A 23,042-nucleotide genomic window follows, 5' to 3' on the forward strand; every position below is an offset into this window, starting at 1 on the left:
TCTTTACATTTGCAGTTTATCAAGTGTTACCGAGCAGCCCTTACCTTTAAATCTAACCTCACTCCTTCCTCCCCTCTCGTCTTTCTTATATCTTCTTCCATCTTTGAGTGAACTTATCTCAAACTCTTTTCTCTCACTGGAAATACAGCAGCTGGATCTTTAGCTAGGAGCACACTGTGTGACAAACTGCATACAAACAGGCTGTGTGTTTGCTGATGTTTGTTGATCTAATAAAAATGTTGCCTTTGAAATTTTAATTTTTTTTAAAAAAACTTGCTTTATGCCGGCTCCTCTTCTATAGCGTTAGCCAAATGCTAAAGTACCAAGGCCTGCAGTGTTCTGCACCACTTTAACTCCAGAGTATAGATGCTATAAGTGATACCTTTCTTGTAGCATGTAAACCACAGGCAGTAAAAAAATATGAACCATAAAGTGCAAAATAATGTAAAGACCACAGGAAACAAATTCATCCAACATAAAGTTTTAAATCCTAAAGCAATTTTCTTAAAGCAGAACTCGACTTAAATTTGCTAAATAACATCTATCGAGTTGTAAACATGCGCCAGTGTTGAGATAATGTAATCTTACAGTGAGCCTTGGCAGAACATGGCTGCTGCCATAATGATGACTGATTATACTGTGGTACTCAGAGTCTGTTAGAAGAGAGCACAGAGCACGCAGAGAGCATGTAATACAGGCAAATATGAAAACGGCTGTTACTTCTATAAGGTCTCTGTCATAATGGAAAATTATTATAAATGGCTAACTATTATGACTCGTGCTCCAGATCCAGTGGTAATGGTTACTTATGCACCCTGTACTCTTATGCCTAGTCTAGCCCAAGTTAAATGAGTTTACAACTGAATGCAACGTATAGCATCATTGTGATTCACAGAAAAATATCCTTGCCAAATAGATCACAAAAAGGTTTAACAAGGTAATAGGCCAGGCAGCATCATTTAATTAATCCCTTTCTAGCAGCAGATGGGCATCGGCTTAGTGGCTCCTAGGAAAAGCTAATGCATTTTTGCACTCACTGTAATAATGGTCGTGATTGCTCAGGAGAATGGGGCTCTGAGGACTGATGTAGACAGACCATGCAGAAAATCAAAAGTGCCTCCAGGTCGAGGGTTTGTGTAACTTTGAGGATATAATGTCAAGAGTGCACACAGATGAATGGAGCCTCACCTCGTAATTGTCTAGACAAAGAAAATCCCCATGGCTACAAGCCAAAATGTTTTGGAATACTCTCAAACTTTATACTTTGTTGAAAGATCGCTACTTTTATGAAAGAAATTATTTTACCAAGTTCAACCATATATTAATTTAGCAGGACTGTTTGCGTGGGTTCTCTCCAGGTACTCCAGCTTCCTCCCACAGTCCCAAGACATGCAGTTAGTGGAGTTAGGTTAACTAGCAACTCTAAACTGCCCATAGGTGTGAATGTGAGTGTGAATGGTTTTCTGTGTCTATGTGTTAGCCCTGCGACAGACTGGCGACCTGTCCAGGGTCTACCCCGCCTTTCGCCCTAAAACAGCTGGGATAGGCTCCAGCCCTCCACGACCGTCAAAAGGATAAGCGGAAGAGAAAGGAAAAATGGATGGAGGAACTCAACTGGTAATACTATGAAATTTAGGAATACCCCGTCTCAGAGTGATACTAAACAACTAGTATGATCTATCTATCCATCTATCTATCAGTTTCTTCAGTTTCTTTTCTCATACGAAATTTTACCCTATACTGTGAATATCTTCAAGTTAAATGCCCCTGAATTACACAGTGGTACGTCAATATATTCCACTTTCAATTCAGCTTTTGTTTTTTGAGGGGAATTGTTGAGCTCACATAACTTCTTCTATACAGTTAACCAAATGACATTTTTCAGTGCTGAAAAAAAGTTAAGCTCTGTGAAAAAACAAGTTAACAAGTTTACACTGGTCAGTTATGGCTGCCACTAAAATAGCACCATCTAAAACAGCACATTCCTTTGTTTACAGGTACAATTTTGACTGGCTTCATTAAATATAATAAAGTTAAACATACAAAAACAAAATCAGCTGATTCTGAGGAGTCAGGTGGTGCTCAGGCTGAACTATTGTAATCCCTTATAATTAACAGTTGTCTTAGATCAGCTGATCCAAAACAGTGGAGGGAGAGTAGTAAAATGGAATGGAAAGAGAGGCCCCTCTCCTATGGAATCAGCTCCCAGTTTTTGGATTTGGAAGACAGCCTCTCCACTTTTAACATAAGGCTTAACATTTTTCATAAGCTTAGTTAGAGCTTGATCAGGTGACCCCTGAATCCTCCCTTAGCTATGTTGCTATTGGCTCAGGCTGCTGGGGACCGCTGGTTTTGACTGATTTCTACCTCCCCACTTTCACCAAGTACTTGCTCAGAGAGAATCATCAGATTATAGGGCACCTCTGCCAACGTTACACCTTAAAGTGCTTTGAAAGAACTCTATACAATTCTATAGCCTATATAGCAAATAGCACTACCGATATTCATGTGCTTAAACTGAATTCTGTGCATCTTTTGCAGTGTTTTAGTGAGGAAGCTTGTTCAGGGACCAAATGTGAAAATTACACACACTTGAGAGACACACTGTATTAGCGTAGTGGATGCTCACTGAGAATAATCTGCCTCCCTTCCTCCAAATTTCCTCTGAACGTTACCAGGGTTACGGCAGTCCCGAGATTTCACACGCACTGCTTCAGCTTCCATCGTGTGCCAGTGAGGCTTTGTGCTGCACACGAACCGAGCACAGTGTTGCATATGAATTGTTAGTTAAAGTAAATCACTTGCAGCCAAGACGTGTCCCAAATGGATCACACAGTGGAATCAAGCAGTAGCGTATTTTGACTCATGAGGAGAGCTAGGTTTTAAGCGTAGATGCATTTATGTACAGAGAAGCATCAGGACTGGTTTTAACAAAGTGCCAAGATAAAAGGCAGTGAAAAAAGAGAGTGTGACTTTGTCTCTTCCCTTAACAGCTCTGTGGGGTTTGCCTATATTGCAAGGTGAAGCACAGGGCATCCATGCTCATTTATTTGGCTGTGCATCATCCAGAGCCATCCCAGGCTATTAATTATAGATGGCTAATATAAGGTGGCAGGAATTCCTCAGAGGTTTGTCATCATATCCGATCCTCCTTACAACCAGAGCAGATTTGACTGAGTCCATGTACTGCACTTTATATTCAGTGTTTATAAGAAAGTAAATGCAAGCATCAAAGGCACTACAACTGTGAGAGATTGGTGGTTCATAACCACTAGAAAATGCCGTGAAAAAGAGTGACTGAACCCTACTTATCTGGAGCACATGCAAGAACCTCTCAATTCACTGCTTTCCTCCAGTATTATGAAAGCAGCTGAGCCTTTTTCAGCTTCCTAAACAACATTTTTAAGCTCAACAGCCATCATGGAGACTAAAGAGGTCTGTATGTAGGTTGGCATGTGTAGGAGCCCCCTACACCCAATGGGACTTGACTAGGTTGCAAAACACAGCAAATCAAAGACACTAGCAGGGGCTAGAGGCACAGAGGCGTGTGGGATTCCTTCTGGGGGCTGCAAAGACTCATTTAATCTCTCCATACCTCCCTGTCCTCAACAGCTGTTGGGAGATGGAGGGGTTTAAGACGCCACAGGCTGAGGCCCATAAGAGCAGATTAGGATGGAACAAGAAGGAGGAGGAGATGAGGGGGAGGATGGCGGGGGCGATTTTTCATCACAAGTTGCAATGTTGAAGCCCTGTCAATCATTCGGGCAGAGAAATGGGTGCTTAGATGGAGGTGAAACATGGGCGTGCAACACTGTACCGTCTATGTGGGTCAACTCAATATGCGTTGAGCTCTTTGACAACTGGCTGCCTCTTGGCATCTTTTAACAAATGTCACGATTAAGGGGAATGTTTTCACAGGGTTTGTTTTGCTTTGCTCTGTATGCAAAAGAGCTGCTCAGAATATTCATACGCTGTCCCGAGCAGCTGAACACAGACTGCAGACCCAGCGGGAGCAGTTACAAAAAAGGGGGAGAGACATGCAAGAAGATGGCATGGCATTTGGAATTGGTGTCAAGCTGAACTCAGATATATCTTGCCTGCGGCCATCCAGTTAAATCTGCACCGCTGTAGTATACATCCTATGTACTGTTAAACAAGCTGGTTTAGCTGGTGCAGTAAAAAAAAAAGGAAATCACACATTAACATTACAGCATTGTGTTGCAAGAGGAGATTATCTGAGGGCATTTCGAGCTGTGACCGTTATTGCCTGAAACGTTTCACAGTCTAAAGGATTAGAAACTTGTTTAGCCAGTTGACTTCACTGTATTAACCTAATCTGCACCATCTTCCTATAATCTCAGCAGGACAATACAAGGCAAACAAACCAAAATGACAAAGCACACCAGCGCAGGAGCAAATTTAAGAGGGGTGGGGGTAATGTACTGCTTTTCACCTTGTGTGCCCCAGTGCATAATCCTGATCAGGGAAAACATGCTGTGATTCTGCACAGATCCTGACATTTGCAGTGCCCAAAGCTTACAGCGAATTGCAGCCCTCTTGTCTGCCCTGCTACCAGAGCTCCAGTGAGGTAATTGGGGTTATATCACTTGTCACAGAGTTTAATTATTTTCCGATTCTTTCTGCATATTAAATCGGACTGGCAAAGGAACATCTGGGGGTTTAATAGTAATGGGGTGAAGTGTATGTTTGTGCTAGAAGTGAATATGGTCCTAACATATGGGCTGGGATTATTACACTTGGGCTGTGGAGCTTAAATTAATGCAGTCAGCAAGGTCAAACAGGGTTGCTGGTGCAGTCACATGAAAATTATAAGTCTCCTTGTTTTTTGCTATAAAGGCTCTGTGTTTGGCAAAGATTTGAAGGTCGGGAATGAAGATCTAGGTTGAGATAGCTCTTCTTCAGGAAGAAAAATGAAAAGCACTCTTTTTATTTCAGAAAAACATCATAATTCAGTCTTGAGCCAGATTAGATTTTTTGGAATTATTTAAAAAGAGCTTTGACTTTAAAGAGTTATACACATCTAAAATCAAATCAAAAATTGGTTATTACAGTTTTAAAAAAAGGAAGACTACTTGGGACAAATAATATTTGACAGCATTAAAAGACTGTGCAAGTAGTTTCTCTCACACCGAAGAAATAACACTTTTTTTGACATCATTCAACTCTCACTGAAGTCCCAAACAGTAGTAATTAATTTTACAGCAGCTAATTTGAAAAATACACCTCAAACTGTTCATGAAAGAAAATGCTTTTTTATGAAGATGAGGACAACTGATGTATGATTTTTTCACTAGTGTAACTGAACAAAATGAAAAGCTTCAATGCTTCCAGTCAAATCTCCATCCATTATCACAATCAACCGTCTCAGAACTGAAATCCATTCGCTACACAGTATGCTGCCTGTCTGTAAATATATCATATCTATTTATCTACCTGGTGAATGTGAACAAATGCACTGATGTTGATTTCCTTTAACAGTCTGACCTGTGCATTAAAATTTTGGCTGATTCCAGATTTAGATTTTTCCAGGAAATATAAGAAGATCTGTGCAGTAAGCGCCAAACTTACTGGACAGATAACTTTTCTATACAAATAAAATCCAACTGAAAATGAGTAGCAGTATACCTCACTTTATTTAATTTCTTTTTCACTTCTATATACCTCAAAAAAAGGCTGGTTGGCCGTAGCCTTTTAGGCTGCTTAATGTGCATTAAACAATGTTAACTGAGGAAAGCAGATCATGTTGAAATTGGAGCATTAAAAAAAAATCAAAAAACAAAAAACAAAGAAAAGAGAGAAGATTTCAGGGACGACTGACTTTATACATAAATTGCTAAAGCTACTATAAAAATGAGAAAACAGCAGAGAGCTACACTGGCACATTGCTGTCTGTTATGTTAGAGTTATGAAGAAGCCATTTACATATTACATTTTGTTTCATGGAGGCATTATCCATATGCAAATCAATAACTAATCACAGCTGCTAGTCTTTACCTAATTTGACTGCACAAAAATCTGATTTATGAATGTGAGGCTGACTAGCCAATCAGCAGTCATGACCAATCAGCTGAAATCCAACCTCAGTCAGCTGAAGCTGATACTCCTTAAACAAAAAATGAGTTAAAAGACTAGAACTGATAGAGATGAGGGAACTACAGAGTTGAGTGGCATTATGTGCGAGTAACGGCTTAACAACATTAAATGCTATTGTTTGCTCTACTTGATCTACTCCAGTAATACTAAAAACAATCTTTCAACTACTAATTTGTTTTCTGTGTATCTTTTTTTATCTTTAGTTTCAGATGCCTGTCATCACACCACTGATCATCTTCTAAGAGAAAGGGAGTTCTGTAATGTAATCTGTGCAGGTTATAAAGCCTAATTTCACGCACATGTCTCATGATCCAATCTATGGTCGCCTGTATTAAGTGACAGGTTTGAACAAATCTTGCTTGCTTATCATAGTGTGTAAGACTAGATATGAAGATAAAATACCATGCACGCTCATAATATGATAAGCACTGAGACTGAGAAGAGGAGAAGGAATGCTGCTACAAATGTAAATTAATTCATGCCGAGCCTGCACATAGTGATCTCCTAGTCTAAGGAGAGCTCAGGCATATGTCATACAGTGTGTCAGTGCACATTCACAGATAAATTAACACACACAATCCTCTAACAACGCCCGTTACATCACTCACTGTAACAAATTCTTTGGGCTAAATGGGTCCCAGTGGAAAATGACTTTGTCCTCTACCGTGCCATGCAGGCAACACCGAGGGATCAGTTACCATTCAATCCCATCATCCATTGCATCCATCCCCACCCCACATCACTCCCTCTCATTCCCTCAGAGCCCTCCTCTGCTCTTTCCTTTACTCGTTGTCATTCATGGCTCTGGCATCTGTGTAAAGTGAAGGGGGTGGGGGGGTTGTTTATGACAGGGTGACATAGTGTTTTGATATCAGTGTATGAAGGATGAGTCATTTAGTGATATTGAATGAACCTTATATTCAAGTGTTTGTTGAAATACAGCCTAAAAAACATTTAGTGTGGTATTCTTAACAAAATACCATTTTAGTGCCTCAAATCAATATTTTTGTATGGATAAAATGTCAGAAAGAGACTATAGCTAGAGAAAAAATCCAAAATAATATTATTGTAATGGATCTGATCTGAATGGATCTAGTGTTTAACAGTATTCCAACTTGCTTTGATTTTATAGCCAGCAGGCTGATTCTTCAATTCAATTCAATTCAATTCAATTTTATTTATATAGCGCCAAATCACAACAAAAGTCGCCTCAAGGCGCTTTATATTGTACAGTAGATAGCACAATAATAAATACAGAGAAAAACCCAACAATCATATGACCCCCTATGAGCAAGCACTTTGGCGACAGTGGGAAGGAAAAACTCCCTTTTAACAGGAAGAAACCTCCGGCAGAACCAGGCTCAGGGAGGGGCGGCCATCTGCTGCGACCGGTTGGGGTGAAAGAAGGAAAACAGGATGAAAGACATGCTGTGGAAGAGAGACAGAGATTAATAACAGATATGATTCGATGCAGAGAGGTCTATTAGCACATAGTGAGTGAGAAAGGTGACTGGAAGGGAAAAACTCAATGCATCATGGGAATCCCCGGCAGCCTACGTCTATTGCAGCATAACTAAGGGAGGATTTAGGGTCACCTGGTCCAGCCCTAACTATATGCTTTAGCAAAAAGGAAAGTTTTAAGCCTAATCTTGAAAGTAGAGATAGTGTCTGTCTCCCGAATCCAAACTGGAAGTTGGTTCCACAGAAGAGGGGCCTGAAAACTGAAGGCTCTGCCTCCCATTCTACTTTTAAATACTCTAGGAACAACAAGTAGGCCTGCAGTGCAAGAGCGAAGTGCTCTAATAGGGTGATATGGTACTACAAGGTCATTAAGATAAGATGGGGCCTGATTATTTAAGACCTTGTATGTGAGGAGCAGGATTTTGAAATCAATTCTGGATTTAACAGGAAGCCAATGAAGGGAAGCCAAAACAGGAGAAATATGCTCTCTCTTTCTAGTCCCTGTCAGTACTCTTGCTGCAGCATTTTGGATTAGCTGAAGGCTTCTCAGCGAGTTTTTAGGACTTCCTGATAATAGTGAATTACAGTAGTCCAGCCTGGAAGTAATAAATGCATGAACTAGTTTTTCAGCATCACTCTGAGACAGGATATTTCTAATTTTAGAGATGTTGCGCAAATGGAAGAAAGCAGTCTTACATATTTGTTTAATATGTGCATTGAAGGACATGTCCTGGTCAAAAATGACTCCAAGGTTTCTCACAGTGTTACTGGAGGCCAAGGTAATGCCATCCAGAGTAAGAATCTGCTTAGATACCATATTTCTAAGATTTTCAGGGCCGAGTACAATAACCTCAGTTTTATCTGAATTAAGAAGCAGAAAGTTAGCGGCCATCCAGGTCTTTATGTCTTTAAGACATTCCTGCAGTTTAACTAATTGGTGTGTGTTAATTGGTGTGTGTTACCTGGCTTCATGGATAGATAGAGCTGCGTGTCATCTGCATATTCATAGCATTCTTTGACCTGATTATATTCCACAGAAATATATATCATATATACCTCGTGCTGCATATGAAAAACACTAACATGTAGGTCAGGGCTCTGATCCTTACATGTGGTCATAGACTAACATGCTGTTACCAAGTCTGCTTCTTTTTAAAGCAGTTTGAGAATGCTGGATGACATTATTGCCAATAACAGTGCACCCTTAAGGTAAAATAAATGGAAAAACGATGACAAAACGATGATCAACCCTCCAAGTACGCACTGCAGTATTAGCTTGATTTCATATAAGTCTCTTCTACATGTCTGTTTATGCATTGTTGAGCTCATATTACTGCTAATTAGATATTGTCAGTGATACACTTGTGCCATTACTAATGCTGGATTTGTTCTTGAGGGTATTTTCGCTGATGGATGCTAAAGACTCTTTGGAATGCTTTTCAATTATGTCTTCTTAAAAAGTAGCTTTATTGCATCAGCACTTTTCAGAAAAATGAAATTTTGTTTAACAGGGCAATTTTCACTTCAGTGTCAATGAAATATTCTGGCTCGTGTGCTCTTTCAGCAGTCAGTTAGTTTTAGTAAAGTCACAGCGTCTTTGACTAAATATTTGTTTTCTATACAAAATCTTTACTTTGTAACTGACAGATTTCTCCCATAAAATAGTGTGTCTGTTAAGATGACGTGATGGTGGTGGATGACCCACTTTTGGCTATTTAACTCAGACACTTTACACCCACTCAAAGCAAGTTATCTCACAAGGCTAAGAAATGTTAGGGTTGCACATACATGACAAATAAATGGTGATGCACCCCAGTCTGCCGGCAGAGCAACAACAGAAAAATGTGATAATTTCATTAGCACTGATTATGTTGGTCATGTAGTGAAATACTGATACTGTCCTCTGGAAAAGCTCTGCATAACTAAATTATCCATATACAAAATGTGTTTCCCAGTGTAATAAGTCAGCGTTATGGTTACTGCTTGCATTATGGTCAGCGTTATGGTTACTGCTTGTGTTATGGTCAGCGTTATGGTTACTGCTTGCCAAAGTGGTCAAAAGAAATTTGTTTATGGTATTTATTTCTTACAGAAATAACTTTATATTCTGTTTATTTATGAGCCTGACTTTCGAGGTTTTTGGTAATCATCTAAGATTATAAGCAACTAGGTAACTGCAACAAGTCAACAATTCTGTCCACAGAATTCATCTAAAAGAGTCAAGGTGTGACTGAAGTGCAGACTTTTAGCTTTAATTTAGCAGGTTTTACAGAAGTATTTAATGAACTGTGTAGAAATTAATGCCGATATATATACACTGTCCCATTTTTAGAGGCAAGTATGAGTTTTGTTTCCAGTGCTTGGATCAAATGTTTTTGTGGTTAGTGACTTACTGAAGTCTAGAATTCATGGACGTCAGGAGATGCTGTGTTTCCTTGTGTCGGACGCTTTCCCAGGTCTTTAGGTCTCTATGCGATCAGTTTTGTCTTCACTAATGAAAACACAGTCTGCTGAATTGAGATCAGATGACTGACCTGGTCATTGAAAAAAATCCTGTCTCTGCCTTAAGAAACTCTTGAGTTGCTCTGTACACTTCAGAATTATTCTGCTACTTCTTTCAGCAGTCACATCATCAATAAACATTAGTGGCCCAGTTCCACTGACAGCCAAACATCATCATGCTATAACCATGTCTGACAGATGATGTGGTGTGCTTTGGATTATGAACTTTTTCTCTCCTACACCATACTTTTAACTTCCAATCATTCTAGGACAAGTTCAGTTTAGTTTCACCTCTACAAAGATTTTTTTCATCCAGAAATGAGCAGTTTCTTTTACATGTTTTTTGACAAGGTCTATTATGGACATCCTGTTCTTGCGTGTAACCAGTGGTTTGCACCTTGTTGTAAAGTCTCTGTATTTCCACTCATGAAGGTATGTTTTGATTGTAGACTGATTATAGAATATGATATGGCTACCTTCTCTAGAGTAGGGTGTTGTTGTGAAGCAGTTTTTCTTAATCATCATCCAGTCCAGTTGTCTTCTGTGGTCTTTCAGGCCCCTTCAGTGTTGTTCAGTTAGCCAGTGCATTCCTTCTTTTTAAAAATATTCCCCATTATTGATTTGGTCACTCCTAAAGTTTCTGCTATCTTTCTGATGGGTTTATTTTGGGCTATCAGCCTAATGATGACTTTCTTCCCCTGCATCAGTAGCTCTTTTGGGCTTCATATATTGAGTTCCAGTGAAAACCTAACATTGCAAATTGGAATCAGCTCCAGACATTTTATCTTATTTTGTCATGGAATAACAAGGGCCATGAAACTTCCTGTCAGTCAATTGTCCAATTAAATTCTGAGCCTCTGAAAATGGGGGATTGTGTATAAAACAATTCCCAGCTAGTGCAATACTTTTGTTAAGCCTCTTGAATTAAAGCTCAAGCACATCTTTATTTGACACACAGCAACTGTCACAGCAGTGGTTAACAGAGGAAAAAATGTATAGAAAAAAATGTGTCATTTTCCAAAAGTTATGGTCCTAGCTCTATAATGGATGTTTTTCTTCATATGTTTCTATAACAAATTACTGACTGAAGGTCATAGAATATAACACTGCTGGCCATGATTATATGTGCAATATGTGCTTTAAGCGTCTGTTCTTTTAGCTGACTGGACCTGAATAATTAATGACAGGCAAGGCTAATAAAATAAATTTCTTGCTTAGATTTAGTTTAAAGAAAAACATATTAGTGCTGACTGTATGCTGGATTTCATTCATAGTTAAGGTTTATAGGTGCTGTACTGAATTGGGGTAGGAAGATTATGGTGCTAAATCTGCCAAGGTAAGATGTTCAATTACCATGAAGTCTGAGACTGCTTACTGCCTCTCTCATCATTATTAGTGAACCATTTTTCCTCCCCAAACACTAGCTTTACTCTTTCTATAACCCTTAACTTGCACACACATGCTACACTACCCCCAGCAAATATTATGAATAATTAAATCAGCCCAAGCTCTAGTGATGCCAGTTGTCTCTTTCCCTCTGTTTCTGCTCCCCCATCTTCCCTTCACTTGCTTCTTCCCTATAGACCTCCTCCAGCCTAGGCTTAATGCCAGGTCTGTACAGCTAGGCTGGAACTGCAGAGTGAACACCCATCAAACCATCACCCTACCAAAAGCAGCAACCCACAGGCCTGCAGCATTATCAAAGGAGAAATGAAATGGGAGAAGAGGATGTCTGCAGGAACAGCTCTATCACTGTGGCTCAGATTTCCACACAGGCATGAAGAAGAGGCGCACTCGGCTTGCCCGGATCGATCCGCAGCATTTCATACTATGTCTGTGCCTGCAGGCTTCCATGACTCTCTATAGCGGGGCTGCCAGAATGACTTCAGTGGGCTTGCCTTAAAGAGTAAAGGTAACACTTAGACACAAACAGAAACTCACACAGCAGGAGCTCGGACAGGGCCTGTGTGAGTTGTAGATTTACGGGGGGGGGAGCTCTAACAGAATAAGAGGATTACTGTTCCCCTCACATATGATGAAGAAAAGTTAGAACAGACACCATGGCAACAACAAAAGACATTTCAAGTTATTCTACGCACTTGTCAAAGTAGGACACAAAAAAGCTTAGGCAAGCCTTTCTGTTTGAGAATCACCAGCCGCTGAATTTAGGCTCATTATGTGAATTCTAGTGCTGACTGAGCTTGATCTGTCCTATAGTCTCATATGATTTGTTGGCTTGGCAGGATTATTTTACTTTGTGTGTGATTGTGTCGAGCATGTATATTACTGCAGTACATCTGTTTCCATGGCTGAAAGAGCACTCATAGCCACTGCAGCACTGCCCTCTATGCTGCAAAGCTCTGCAGCAGCCAGAATTGATTTCATCACAACCACAACATTGGGTGACACACAGACCCTCATTTGCAGTGCTCCTCCAAGGTACACAGAGCTCCACATCTGAGACATCTACATTTCAAATAGAGGGAGGGATAGGAAGAGGCAAAATATGCTTTATTAATGAGCCAGCACCCAAAAAGTACTTCAGATAGGTCCCAATTAAGCTGTCACAAACTCAGAACAAGTCTCTTCCAATCACCAAAATCGCTTATCATGGGATGGTACACTCTTACTTTCCATGCTCCAGTCATTTCTCCCCTAGTCCTAGAAGAATATTCCAATGTAGGAGGCAGGAAAGACAGCTTGCATCCACCATCACTCAGTCCCAGCTGGGCAAAGCTCCTGGCTTTCACAGTCCACAGAAGACCGCTGCAGCGTGAGCCCTGCACATCAAAAACCCTCCCACACATAAAGCCTGGCATTGATGAATACGCTGGCATCTCCTGCACCACATTCATGTTCTGACAGTGTCCCTTTATATTTGCTGCCAGCTCTTAAGTAGGAGAGAAAAACATTTTCCTGTCTTTATTTGACAGCCTCTTCATGAGGCCATCTCACATGACCCCTGCATAAATTTGCTGTCACGTTGCTCCTTGGCTGCAGTAACAAGCGTGAAAATGGACACAAAGAAAATTAACTTTTGTATTCTTCTTCCACATATTACTCAGTCCTTTAATAGTATAAAGGAAAGGGTAGGGCTGAAGGTTTTATTTAAAATGTCAAAGCCAATTGTACAAACTAATGTAAAATTCTGCTCACAGTATGTTATTATATGTACTTTGGCTTTGTCCTTCACCCTGTGTGGTTTTCTTCCACTTAAAAGGGGTACATAATATATCTGATTTTACATGTCTGAGCTAATATCTTTCATTTTAATAATGACACTACATCTAAGATCCAGTTAGCTCTACTACACTAACCATCACTGGACATGTTATTAGCGATACCCTCCAATTACAGGGTTGGACCTCCTTTTCGCCTTCAGAACAGCCTTAATTCTTTTAGTTCACACTGACATACAGTAATAGCATGATTGCTGCAGATTTATTGGCTGCACATCATGACGCAAATCTCTTGTTTCATCAAGTTCTAAAGATGGATTAAGATTTAGTGACTCTGGAGACCATTTGAGTAGAATGAACTCCAAGAAACCAGTTTAAGATGATCTGAACTTTGTGACATGGAGCATTATCCTTGTGGAAGCGGCCATGAGAAGATGGAAACACTGTGGTCATAAAGGGATCAGCGTCAGCATAAAGGGACCAGGGTCAGCAACAACACGCAGACAGGCTGTGGTATTTCTATGATGCTCACTTAGTCCTAGGAGGGCCGAACTGTGCCAACAAAATATTCCCCACACTCTTACACCACCAGCCCCACAACCACCACCCCGAACCTTTGATACAAAGGCAAGGCCATGCTTTCACGTTTTTCATACTAAATTCTGATCCTGTCATCTGAATATTACAGCACAAATCAAGACTCATCAGATCAGGCAACATTTTTCCAATTTTCTATTGTACAAATTTGCCCATTTGAATTGTAGCCCCAGTTTCCTGGTTTTCCTGACAGGAGTGGTACCCGGTGTAACTTTCTGATTCAAGGTTACATGTTTTGTTGATTCAAAGATGCTGTTCTGCATACTGTTGCTTTCCTATCAGCTCAAAGCAGGATGGACATTACCCTGACCTGTGACATCACCCGGAGAACTGCTGCTGGATATTTTCTCTTTTTCAGGTCAGTCTCTGTAAACCCTAAAGATGGCACATGGAAAAAATCCCACCGGATCACCAGTTTCTGAAATAATCAGAACCTCCAACAACCAAGTCACATTCAAAGTCACATAAATCACCTTTCTTCCACATTCTGATGCTCAGTTAAAATTTCACCTAGACCATGACCATGTACCTAAAAGCACTGCATCTAAAGGTTAAGGATAAAAGACTTTTCCAAAGCAAACTGACAAACTCATATTGCAGAAAGTCATTGTTCCAGGCCAAGAAATTATCAATTTTTACAAAACGGATGCAACATTGTAATTTGTGAGACTTGGATGTAACGATAGCTAGCTGCTAATCTAAAGTAAAAGATTATTAATGCCTGTGCAGGTTAAGAAATCACTAAATTTAGAAGATATTCAGTGGGTATTCAGATTATTTTGCAAAAAACATTGATTAATTTAATTCTTGTCTTTGTAGCTCTTAGAAAATACAGCATTATTAAACAATTACAATCCTCAGTAAGGTTGATTTCATTACTTCATTTAGCTGTAATTGCTTGTGTTATTTACGCTGTGATTTTTTTTTTAACTTAAATCCCCCAAATTGATTAACATATTCTTCCTTACCTTCCAAAGCTCAATTACACATCCTGTGAATGCTCAGGAAAATGAAATAGTTTAGCTCAGCACAGCAGGAGAGCAAATATCAATGCAGTCGAAGAAAAAAAACCTGATGCATCTAATACTCTAATGAGGCTCTTACATAAATGCATGCATTTATACCCATAAGGATGTTCTGGCTCTAATCTAAAACTGCTCCTGGCTTTTTTTGTGTTTCCTTTCAAGTCCAGTTCCTCAAAGTTGGGAGAACTTCAATTTTTCATCTAAATACAGTGAAACTACCAATTATGGCAAATAGTGTCTGACATTTTACTTACTGAATAACTTAAAGTCGTAGAGCAGTTGATTAGTTAGTTAACTGTCAAACTGCTACCACTGTTATGCCATTCCATTAAATTCTGAGACAGAGCTAGGATCAGCTTTGATCAGGATAGAAACTGAAAGCAGGGGGGAGCGGCACGGTTCTGCCCTGATATATTAGTTTAGTTTTTATTTAAAAATCCACTGCATGCATATCTAAAAAATAACACTCTGTTATACTCTGATTTGTACTTATACAAATGTATAATTCCCCCCAATTGTAATGTTGTTTTATAGGTCTAATAGGCTTATAGTATGTCATATACATTTTATAGTACTATGAATGACAATGACCTTAAAGAGGCATTTGCTTTAAGTTTTGTCTGTTTCTTTTAAATAAAGTCAAAAGTCTTGGTATCCTTTCTAGGTTTTCTTCCTGCTTCCACTCTTCATGCCAAGCTAAGTTAAACCATTAACCTGTAACTGTTACATGGGTACATGCAATATTAAAGAAACTAAACTATTCATCCTCTAGTAGCATCCACTCACTGGGGAGGAAAAAAGTAGGACAAAGTGCACTCAATGGGGATTCCAAAAGGGTAGTAATTGGCTCTGATAGTGTAGTCCGACAGGTCATGTGAGATTTGACCTCAGCTCTGACATAACTAAAATGCCAGATGGCCTATCTGATGTGCTAGACTGTTTACAACAATACTGCACGACTGCAATAAAATCTTTGCCAGTGTTTCTTACAAAGGCATCGCTTTTCAATAAATGAGACAAACTGTCTCATTCACTGAGGGTTCCATCTTTACATAGTAGAAAGCTCAAGAAAACAGGGTTTCCCCAAAAACCAACGACAACAGACACATTAGACAAAATAGTGACGAGTGGGAGTATGCAAAGAATTTTGGTATTTTCACTGTAAATGCTGCCAGAAAATAGAAATGAGCTTTAACCTGCTATCTCGTCAACTTCTATCTACCAGGATGTCTCTGTGAACAGGCTACCTACTAAAGCAATTTACAGCTACTATCCAGGTACTTTGTCCCACTTGAACCACCTAATGGCCCTTTTCAATTTTATTTCACACGTTTAAGCTCTGGTGCAAACATTAAATAAAGACAAACCACAAACAACCTGCAGGAAAGGCTTAAGATTTGCAACTATAAAATCGCTAAACATATTCATTAAAACTGCTTTTTATGATCACTGGTATATTGATTCTATTTACTAAAGTGTTGGATAAATTTAGGAGAAGTCACAGAGCAGGATCAGCTCAGCAGATTCCAGAAAATCTAAATGTCTTGAACATGTTTTGTATGTTTTCAGTTTATCAGTTCAACATTACAATCCTGAGAAAGACCCTCTTAACTCATGAGCAAAGAAATGGACCCAACAATTCCAACTTGCAGTGGTTTTGGAAATTTTTCTGTCTTTTTCTGTTTGATTATTTTTCCCTTAACTATTATTTTTCCAATATCAGATCTGATTTTGGGGGGGATATGTTACTGGTCATCTGAGCAGTCACAGGTGATTTAAGAGGACAGTGCTTAGTGTTTCATTGTCTGATGATACACAAGTGTGCTCAAAACATCACTAGATGCAATGAATAAGGAATCTGGAGTTCTACAGTGTGCAAACTGTTATTTTTTCCTTCTGTTTCCTTCTTGTCCTATTGCTATATTGATTTCCTCTATCCATGTGGCTTTTCTAGTCATAGTCTGTTCAAGAAAAAAAACTCTATAATTAGCTTACATCCTTTTTAGTACACAGACTGGAAGAGGGCTCCCAGTTTAAGAGTAGACCTGGACTGGTACATCGTTGACTCCAAGCCTGTTCCAGCTCATGTGGTGATTTTCTTTGCTACTTCCAGCTTCTTTTCAGCAAGTCATCAAGCTCATTTTCTTAATACAGTGCTGCCTAGTTTTTTGTCTCCTCTAACATTTGTCAACTAACATTTCCCCTGTTGCTGAGTCTATCAATATCTGTGCCTGTGCCCAAGCCAGCTAACATTCTTCCTGTTGCAGAGAGTGTGCCTGAGCCAACTTATCTTCACCCTTAGACTTTCTCATGGTTGTGCACTGGTACTATGCACAGGTCAGTCTTTCTACATGTTGTAGCTTTGTGCCATCACCACTGTGCAATGATAAAAATATGGGGAACAACTGCTCTGGGGGCTACTCTTACTTGGGGCGCGCCTCTGTCAGTGCGCCCCAGGGTGGCTGTGGTTACAACGTAGCTTGCCATCACCAGTGTGTGAATGTGTGTGTGAATGGGTGAATGACTGGATATGTAAAGCGCTTTGGGGTCCTTAGGGACTAGAAAGGCGCTATATAAATACAGGCCATTTACCATTTGAGTAGAAAACAGAAGTTATAATATATAATCTACATTCTTGAAGTCATGTAAAACCAAGCTGCAGCTGTACATCTTATGCTGTTTTCTGATCTTTGGTTAGTTTTCCACAACCAAATTTGTGCAGTTCAACATCAGTGCAAATGGACACATCTGCTATACCATAAATTCTGCTTGAGTAAACTAACACCTTTGTCTGCTCCAGGGCTCGTGCTGCCTGATGCCTCTACTGCGACTGAGGGATTTCCGGCTGATGTTTCCAATAACCTCCCAAGGGGTCCTCTCGCTAGCATCGAGCCATCTCCATCATAGTTTGGTCTTACTCACAGACCTCCTGCCAGGCCTCCCAATGGGTTCTGCCTTGGTTGCCAGCCTCCTACCAGGCCTGCAGTGGAGCTTTTTCCTCACTTCTGGTCTTGCCTATTTGCTCATCCTCTGGGTCCTCCAATTGAATGGCTTTGCCTGCATGCTCTGTTAGCCATGCGTACTGGAAACCTCCATTTCTGCTTTTCTAGCAGTGCATCAGCATGAGGTCTCCATCTTCAATGTGCTCCCTACTTCAGGCCACCTTCCAGAACGTTCCAGTTGTTCCGGCTTGTCTTGCCATGCTGTCTGACTGAGTTCCCCTGTGCTCACACTGGAGCGTCCTGTGTTTTGGTTCTATACCTTCGCAAACCATTGCAATAAAGATTAGGCTTTAAGTACAACTACATATGCAGTCAATTTATTAGGTTTTTGTTTTTTTAGTAACAAATTATGACGCTATATAATAACTGACTATTAAGACTATTAAGATTTACTATTAAGATTTCTAATTTGGCAGTAACTGCTAAGTATATTCAAGAATCGCTGTATTTTACTTACAAACTTATTTTTAAAACACCACCTTACTATAACTGAAAGTTTGAAGGGTACATATTTCATTAACATATGTTTCAAGGAGTTAATTCTAACTGACAACCAACATGTTATAAAGACTAACATGAGGAGAGCTGCTGTCTTCCATCTTCTACTGTATATTTGGTTTCAGTGTGTGGTTTGGGCTGATCGGTGCTCCTGAGTGACAGCTTCAGTGATTACAATTAAGCAGCTCTTATCCCTGGACATAATCAAGGCAGGCCAGAATGTAGAGGGTGGAGTTAATCCTCCTGTGGCACAGAGATCCAAGGCTGGGAGTGGAGTAGGGGGATGTGGCTGGTTCGCAGAGTAAGGATAGACAGCAATGGGAGACAGACTGATTTGGTCAGTGTCTCAGTTGGCAGCCAGCTGATAAACAGCACATTAGGGAGGGAATATAAAGATGTACAGCTATTTCAATCAACTGGGAGAGAGAGAGAGAGAGCAGGTGGAAAGGGGGGAAGGTTTTAAGAATATTGAGGAGAAGAATTTAATCATCGCTCTAAGTTAATACAATGCCGATGAAAAACAGAGAGGGCGTAAGAAAGGCGACTGGATTATGAGCGAGTCAGCATGTTAGAGGACAGTCCTGTGGATATTACAATAACAACAAGCCGAGGTCCCAACAATTGGTTAGATTCAAACAAAATCTCATTTAAAACCAATTTTTACACAAGCGTCACCATGTCTGGTAGCAGAGAGCTGCCTGCACCCACACCTGGCATTTAAGGACACGACACAACATCAGCTTGAAAAAAAAAAAACACACACAAACATCCTACTTTATAGTATGACTCAAATTCAGCAACTAGTAACAGAAATAAAACATTTTTAATAGAACAAAGTACAAAAACAGATTCTTGTATAGTAGTTATTGATTTTTGAAATTACTGATGGTGGTTTGTGTTAAGCATATGAAGTAGTGTTATTTATACTGTTAATTACTTTATTCGCTGCAATGTCATATATGTTTGGTACTAATATTAACAGTACAGATCTCAGTGGCAGAAAGACTAGGGCCGTCCCGATAATAGAATTTCAAGTTCAACACCAATACCCAGAAAAAATGATTGACATTCAAGACCAAAAAAAATTTACAAAAGTAAAAGGCATAGAACAATACTGGTTCATGCAAATATCTTCAGCTGCAGTTTATTTCCTGCGTTTTTTTGTTGTTGTTTTTATCACTTAGCATCTTATTTTTGCTGCTGGTAACCTAGAGTTAGTAAAGCAGACCCACTGTTTCTGTCTAGCTACCGCAGCTGCTTCTCTCTCATCTGGGATTATGAGAAATATAACACCTTTTAGACACAAACAATTGTGTTGCCCTGTTAAAAATAATACATTCTATGAATGTTACAGATAAACCGGACAGCTATCACTTGCTGTCAAGTTTGAGCATTAATGTTAGCTTTTTATTATTAACCATAGCTGCTACCTTAATGAAGAGTGATCTCCTAAAGAGAGACAAATGACAGTAGGTCCAAGGGTCTAGGGACTGAATGCCATCCTAGAGCATTTTTAGGACATTATGATAACATACAATCACTACTGAATATACCATTCACTGATATAGGCACGCTAAGTTTCCAGCACATCTAGTTTCATTTTCTCCAAAGAATAAAACAAAATAGTCTCAGTTTATTCTCATTTAAAGCTTTTAACAATTAAAATGGTCTGAAACTTGACCTTCTATGACTGCTTTCATTATATGTGAGCTTTTGTGTTCAGCTAAAACGGTGCAATTCATTTAAATAATCAGAGCAAAACGTGCTAATAGTGTAAAACAATCCAACAGGCTTGAATTGAAAAGATCAGAACTGAAAAGAACTAGCTGGCTATTGTTGTTGTCAATATCTGCCTATCATTCTCCCAACCACCTAAGGCCCAGAGAGACAGAGAAGGTGAAGAGACTCTTAAAAGACTTTAAAGAAATTCTTTCAGTTATTGTGGTACTTTTTCACTCAGTATGACTGTCACTGCAATAAAATTCACTATATATAACTATCTAATCTTTAAAAGCACATTAGCTGCTCAACTGCAGCATTAGGAAGGACCTTATTCTATGTTTTGTACATTTTGCTAATATTAATATCTTCATAAAGTCAAGTTATATTCTCCAGTATTACTTGAACATCGTGCCTTCTCTGTGGTTTTGTTGAAAGATTATATTTTATTTAACTTAAAACACATTTTTTGCAAAAAGGTCAGCGCATTAAGCAATACGGGGTCATATGAAGCATTAGCTGACTTTTGTGGAAGAAAAGGATCTGATTATATCTGGGGATTTGCTCTCTACTTTCACAGTGTCACTTCACTGAAGGTCCCCAGAGCTGATTTTTTTGTAGCTGCACTTTCTCAAATCACTTGACAGAAAGCCACAGGAAGGGGAATTTTGATGTTTCTGTCTTATTTCAGACCAAAGTCCTTCTAGAAGCCAACCACGTAACTGGCTGCCATCTTAGAATGACTCCTTGCAGCTATTCTGAAGCCCTACAGGAATGCATGAGTAGAAACACCAACCAAATCCAACCAAAGGATTCTTCAAAAGTTTTGTGATTTTAAAAAGCTGATTTTTCACTGCAAGTTTATTTATTATTAATCATCCACATTTCACAACATTACTGCTTTGACCCAGAGTTCTGACACAATCAACAGCGCATGTAATGAGTACTGAACAAATGTCACGTTGATTTATGTTCTGGATACAAAAGGCAAGAAAAAGACACTTACCTCTGTCATTACTGTAACGATAATGAAGAGAGAGATATGCCTGTTACCACATGGATGGTAAATGGACTGATTCTTATATAGCACTCAAAGCTCTTTATACAGCATGCCTCATTCATACAAGCACTTTTCCCTATTCTTAAATGATTTCTATCTAACATTCATACACCGATGGATGCATCAGAGAGCAACTTGGGGTTAGTATCTTGCCCAAGGATATTTGGCATACAAACTGGAGCAGCCAAGGATTGAACCACCAACCTTTCAAATCAGTAGATGCCCTCCTCTACCTGCGGAGCTACAGCCTAAAGCTAGAGCCACCCCGATCATGATCCTCTACTGTGTTCATGCATTAGTAGCGATTGGCTGATATGTTTCCCATTAGGTGTCTTTAGCGTTTCAGAAATATCTGATAGATATATTGAATTCAGGGTTCTTTTAGCTCTATGTGTCCTCCCTGTGTTAATATCTCTGTTCCCTTCAGAGCAACCTAGTTCTTTCTAGATAGTCAAATGTGTTTTGCACAGGTCCTGTTGAAACAAAGCTACACTTTATTACCCATACAAAACTTCTAAATTTAATCCCCTGACAGAGGTAATCGATACAATCCTAACAGAATTCTGTAGTCACACTGTGTTGACTCAGCCCAGACAAAGACATGAGTTATAGCCTTTGCTGGATGGGTGATGTAGAACAGGTGCCAAGTCAACAGATCAGTGCCAGGATGGGTGGCCGAGGGACTGTGGAGCTGGAAGGCCAGGGAGGTTGGAGGTGCATGTTAATCACTTCAGGAGCAGGAGGCAGAGCTCTGCAGGTGTCTGTCCCACAAAGGCCCATTCACTCCAAGTCCGGGCTGGCTTTCTTCTGACCACTCACTATTACAGACAGCTTCAGTCAGCTCACAAAACACAGCTCATGCACGATCCATCTCAGCAGAAGAAGTTATGAATCGCAATCATCTCCATTTCCATATGCAGCAAACACACACAGGAATCAGCCTGTGTTCTCTTTGAAATAATTCATGTGTGCTAGGGTAGCATTGCTGATAATTACCTCTCTACGTGACTCAGTCAAGAGATACTGCGTACATTTTTAACACCGCTACTACTTTATGCATTTGGCACTCAATGATGTGAAGCACATCATTTCTGCTCTAACTGAACAGACAAACACCCAATGCCATTTCTATATAACTCTGCTGCTCTATAATTCCTGTGCACAATCACTAATGAAATGCTACATTGACCATGAAACTATAATGAGACGGGTATAAGGCTAATGTGATTAACATAACATTGTCTCTCAATGTAAAACATTGCTACAAATATGTTTACACTGATGAACAGGGTCATTTTAATACATCATGTCTTTTATGTTGTTTGTAATGACACTGAAGCCAGTTATGCAAGCGCAAGGTCAAAATTTCCACAAGTCATCCCCGGAGGTTCAGGTGTTCATGTGCCTAATTTGTGAAATCATGTAATCTAGGATTGCCCTATGCGTCTGCATTCTTACATCAGAAAATAATGTGTGTGTGTGTGTGTGTGTGTGTGTGTGTGTGTGTGTGTGAAATGAAAAATCGTTTTGTCCAGACAGAAAAGGAATCCATGCTGCCTTTTCATTTCACGGCAGGAAAAGCATACGTGTAACTCATCGTATTAATAAGGACTGTGCTCCACTTAGACCCTTTTTAGAGTTAGTTTTAAAAAGTGTCTAAAAGTGGTCTAAATTAAATTAAGTGTAAGTGCAAACATACTCTGCAACCCTAATGTGTTCTGATGGCTCCTCATCAAGGACGTGACCAGAAAATATGTCACTTCTGCACAACATGGTGCTTTTTTCTGGTTCTTGCCCCACTTCTACAAGTTCCATGTGACTTTGTGTTGCTGGAACAGCTCGCAGAGTTTATTGGTTCTTGGAACATTTCATTTTGCTTGCCAGC

The 23,042-nt window shown here is 39.7% G+C and overlaps 1 protein-coding gene across 10 annotated transcripts in view; it reads right to left on the reverse strand.

Annotated features, from left to right (window-relative positions):
- Positions 1-23,042, reverse strand: part of arvcfb (ARVCF delta catenin family member b) — a 255,585-nt gene that overhangs the window by 226,113 nt on the left and 6,430 nt on the right. The window contains exon 1 of one of the 10 annotated variants that reach the window (XM_025896847.1): positions 12,708-12,799. The exons of the other annotated variants lie outside the window; for them this stretch is intronic. The gene's annotated coding sequence lies outside the window, so the exon portion shown is untranslated. Of the gene's footprint in view, positions 1-12,707; positions 12,800-23,042 lie in introns of those variants that run through there. 10 annotated transcript variants of the gene reach the window in all.

The sequence above is a fragment of the Oreochromis niloticus genome, linkage group LG12 (assembly GCF_001858045.2).
Source record: "Oreochromis niloticus isolate F11D_XX linkage group LG12, O_niloticus_UMD_NMBU, whole genome shotgun sequence".
Taxonomy (NCBI): Eukaryota; Metazoa; Chordata; class Actinopteri; order Cichliformes; family Cichlidae; genus Oreochromis; species Oreochromis niloticus.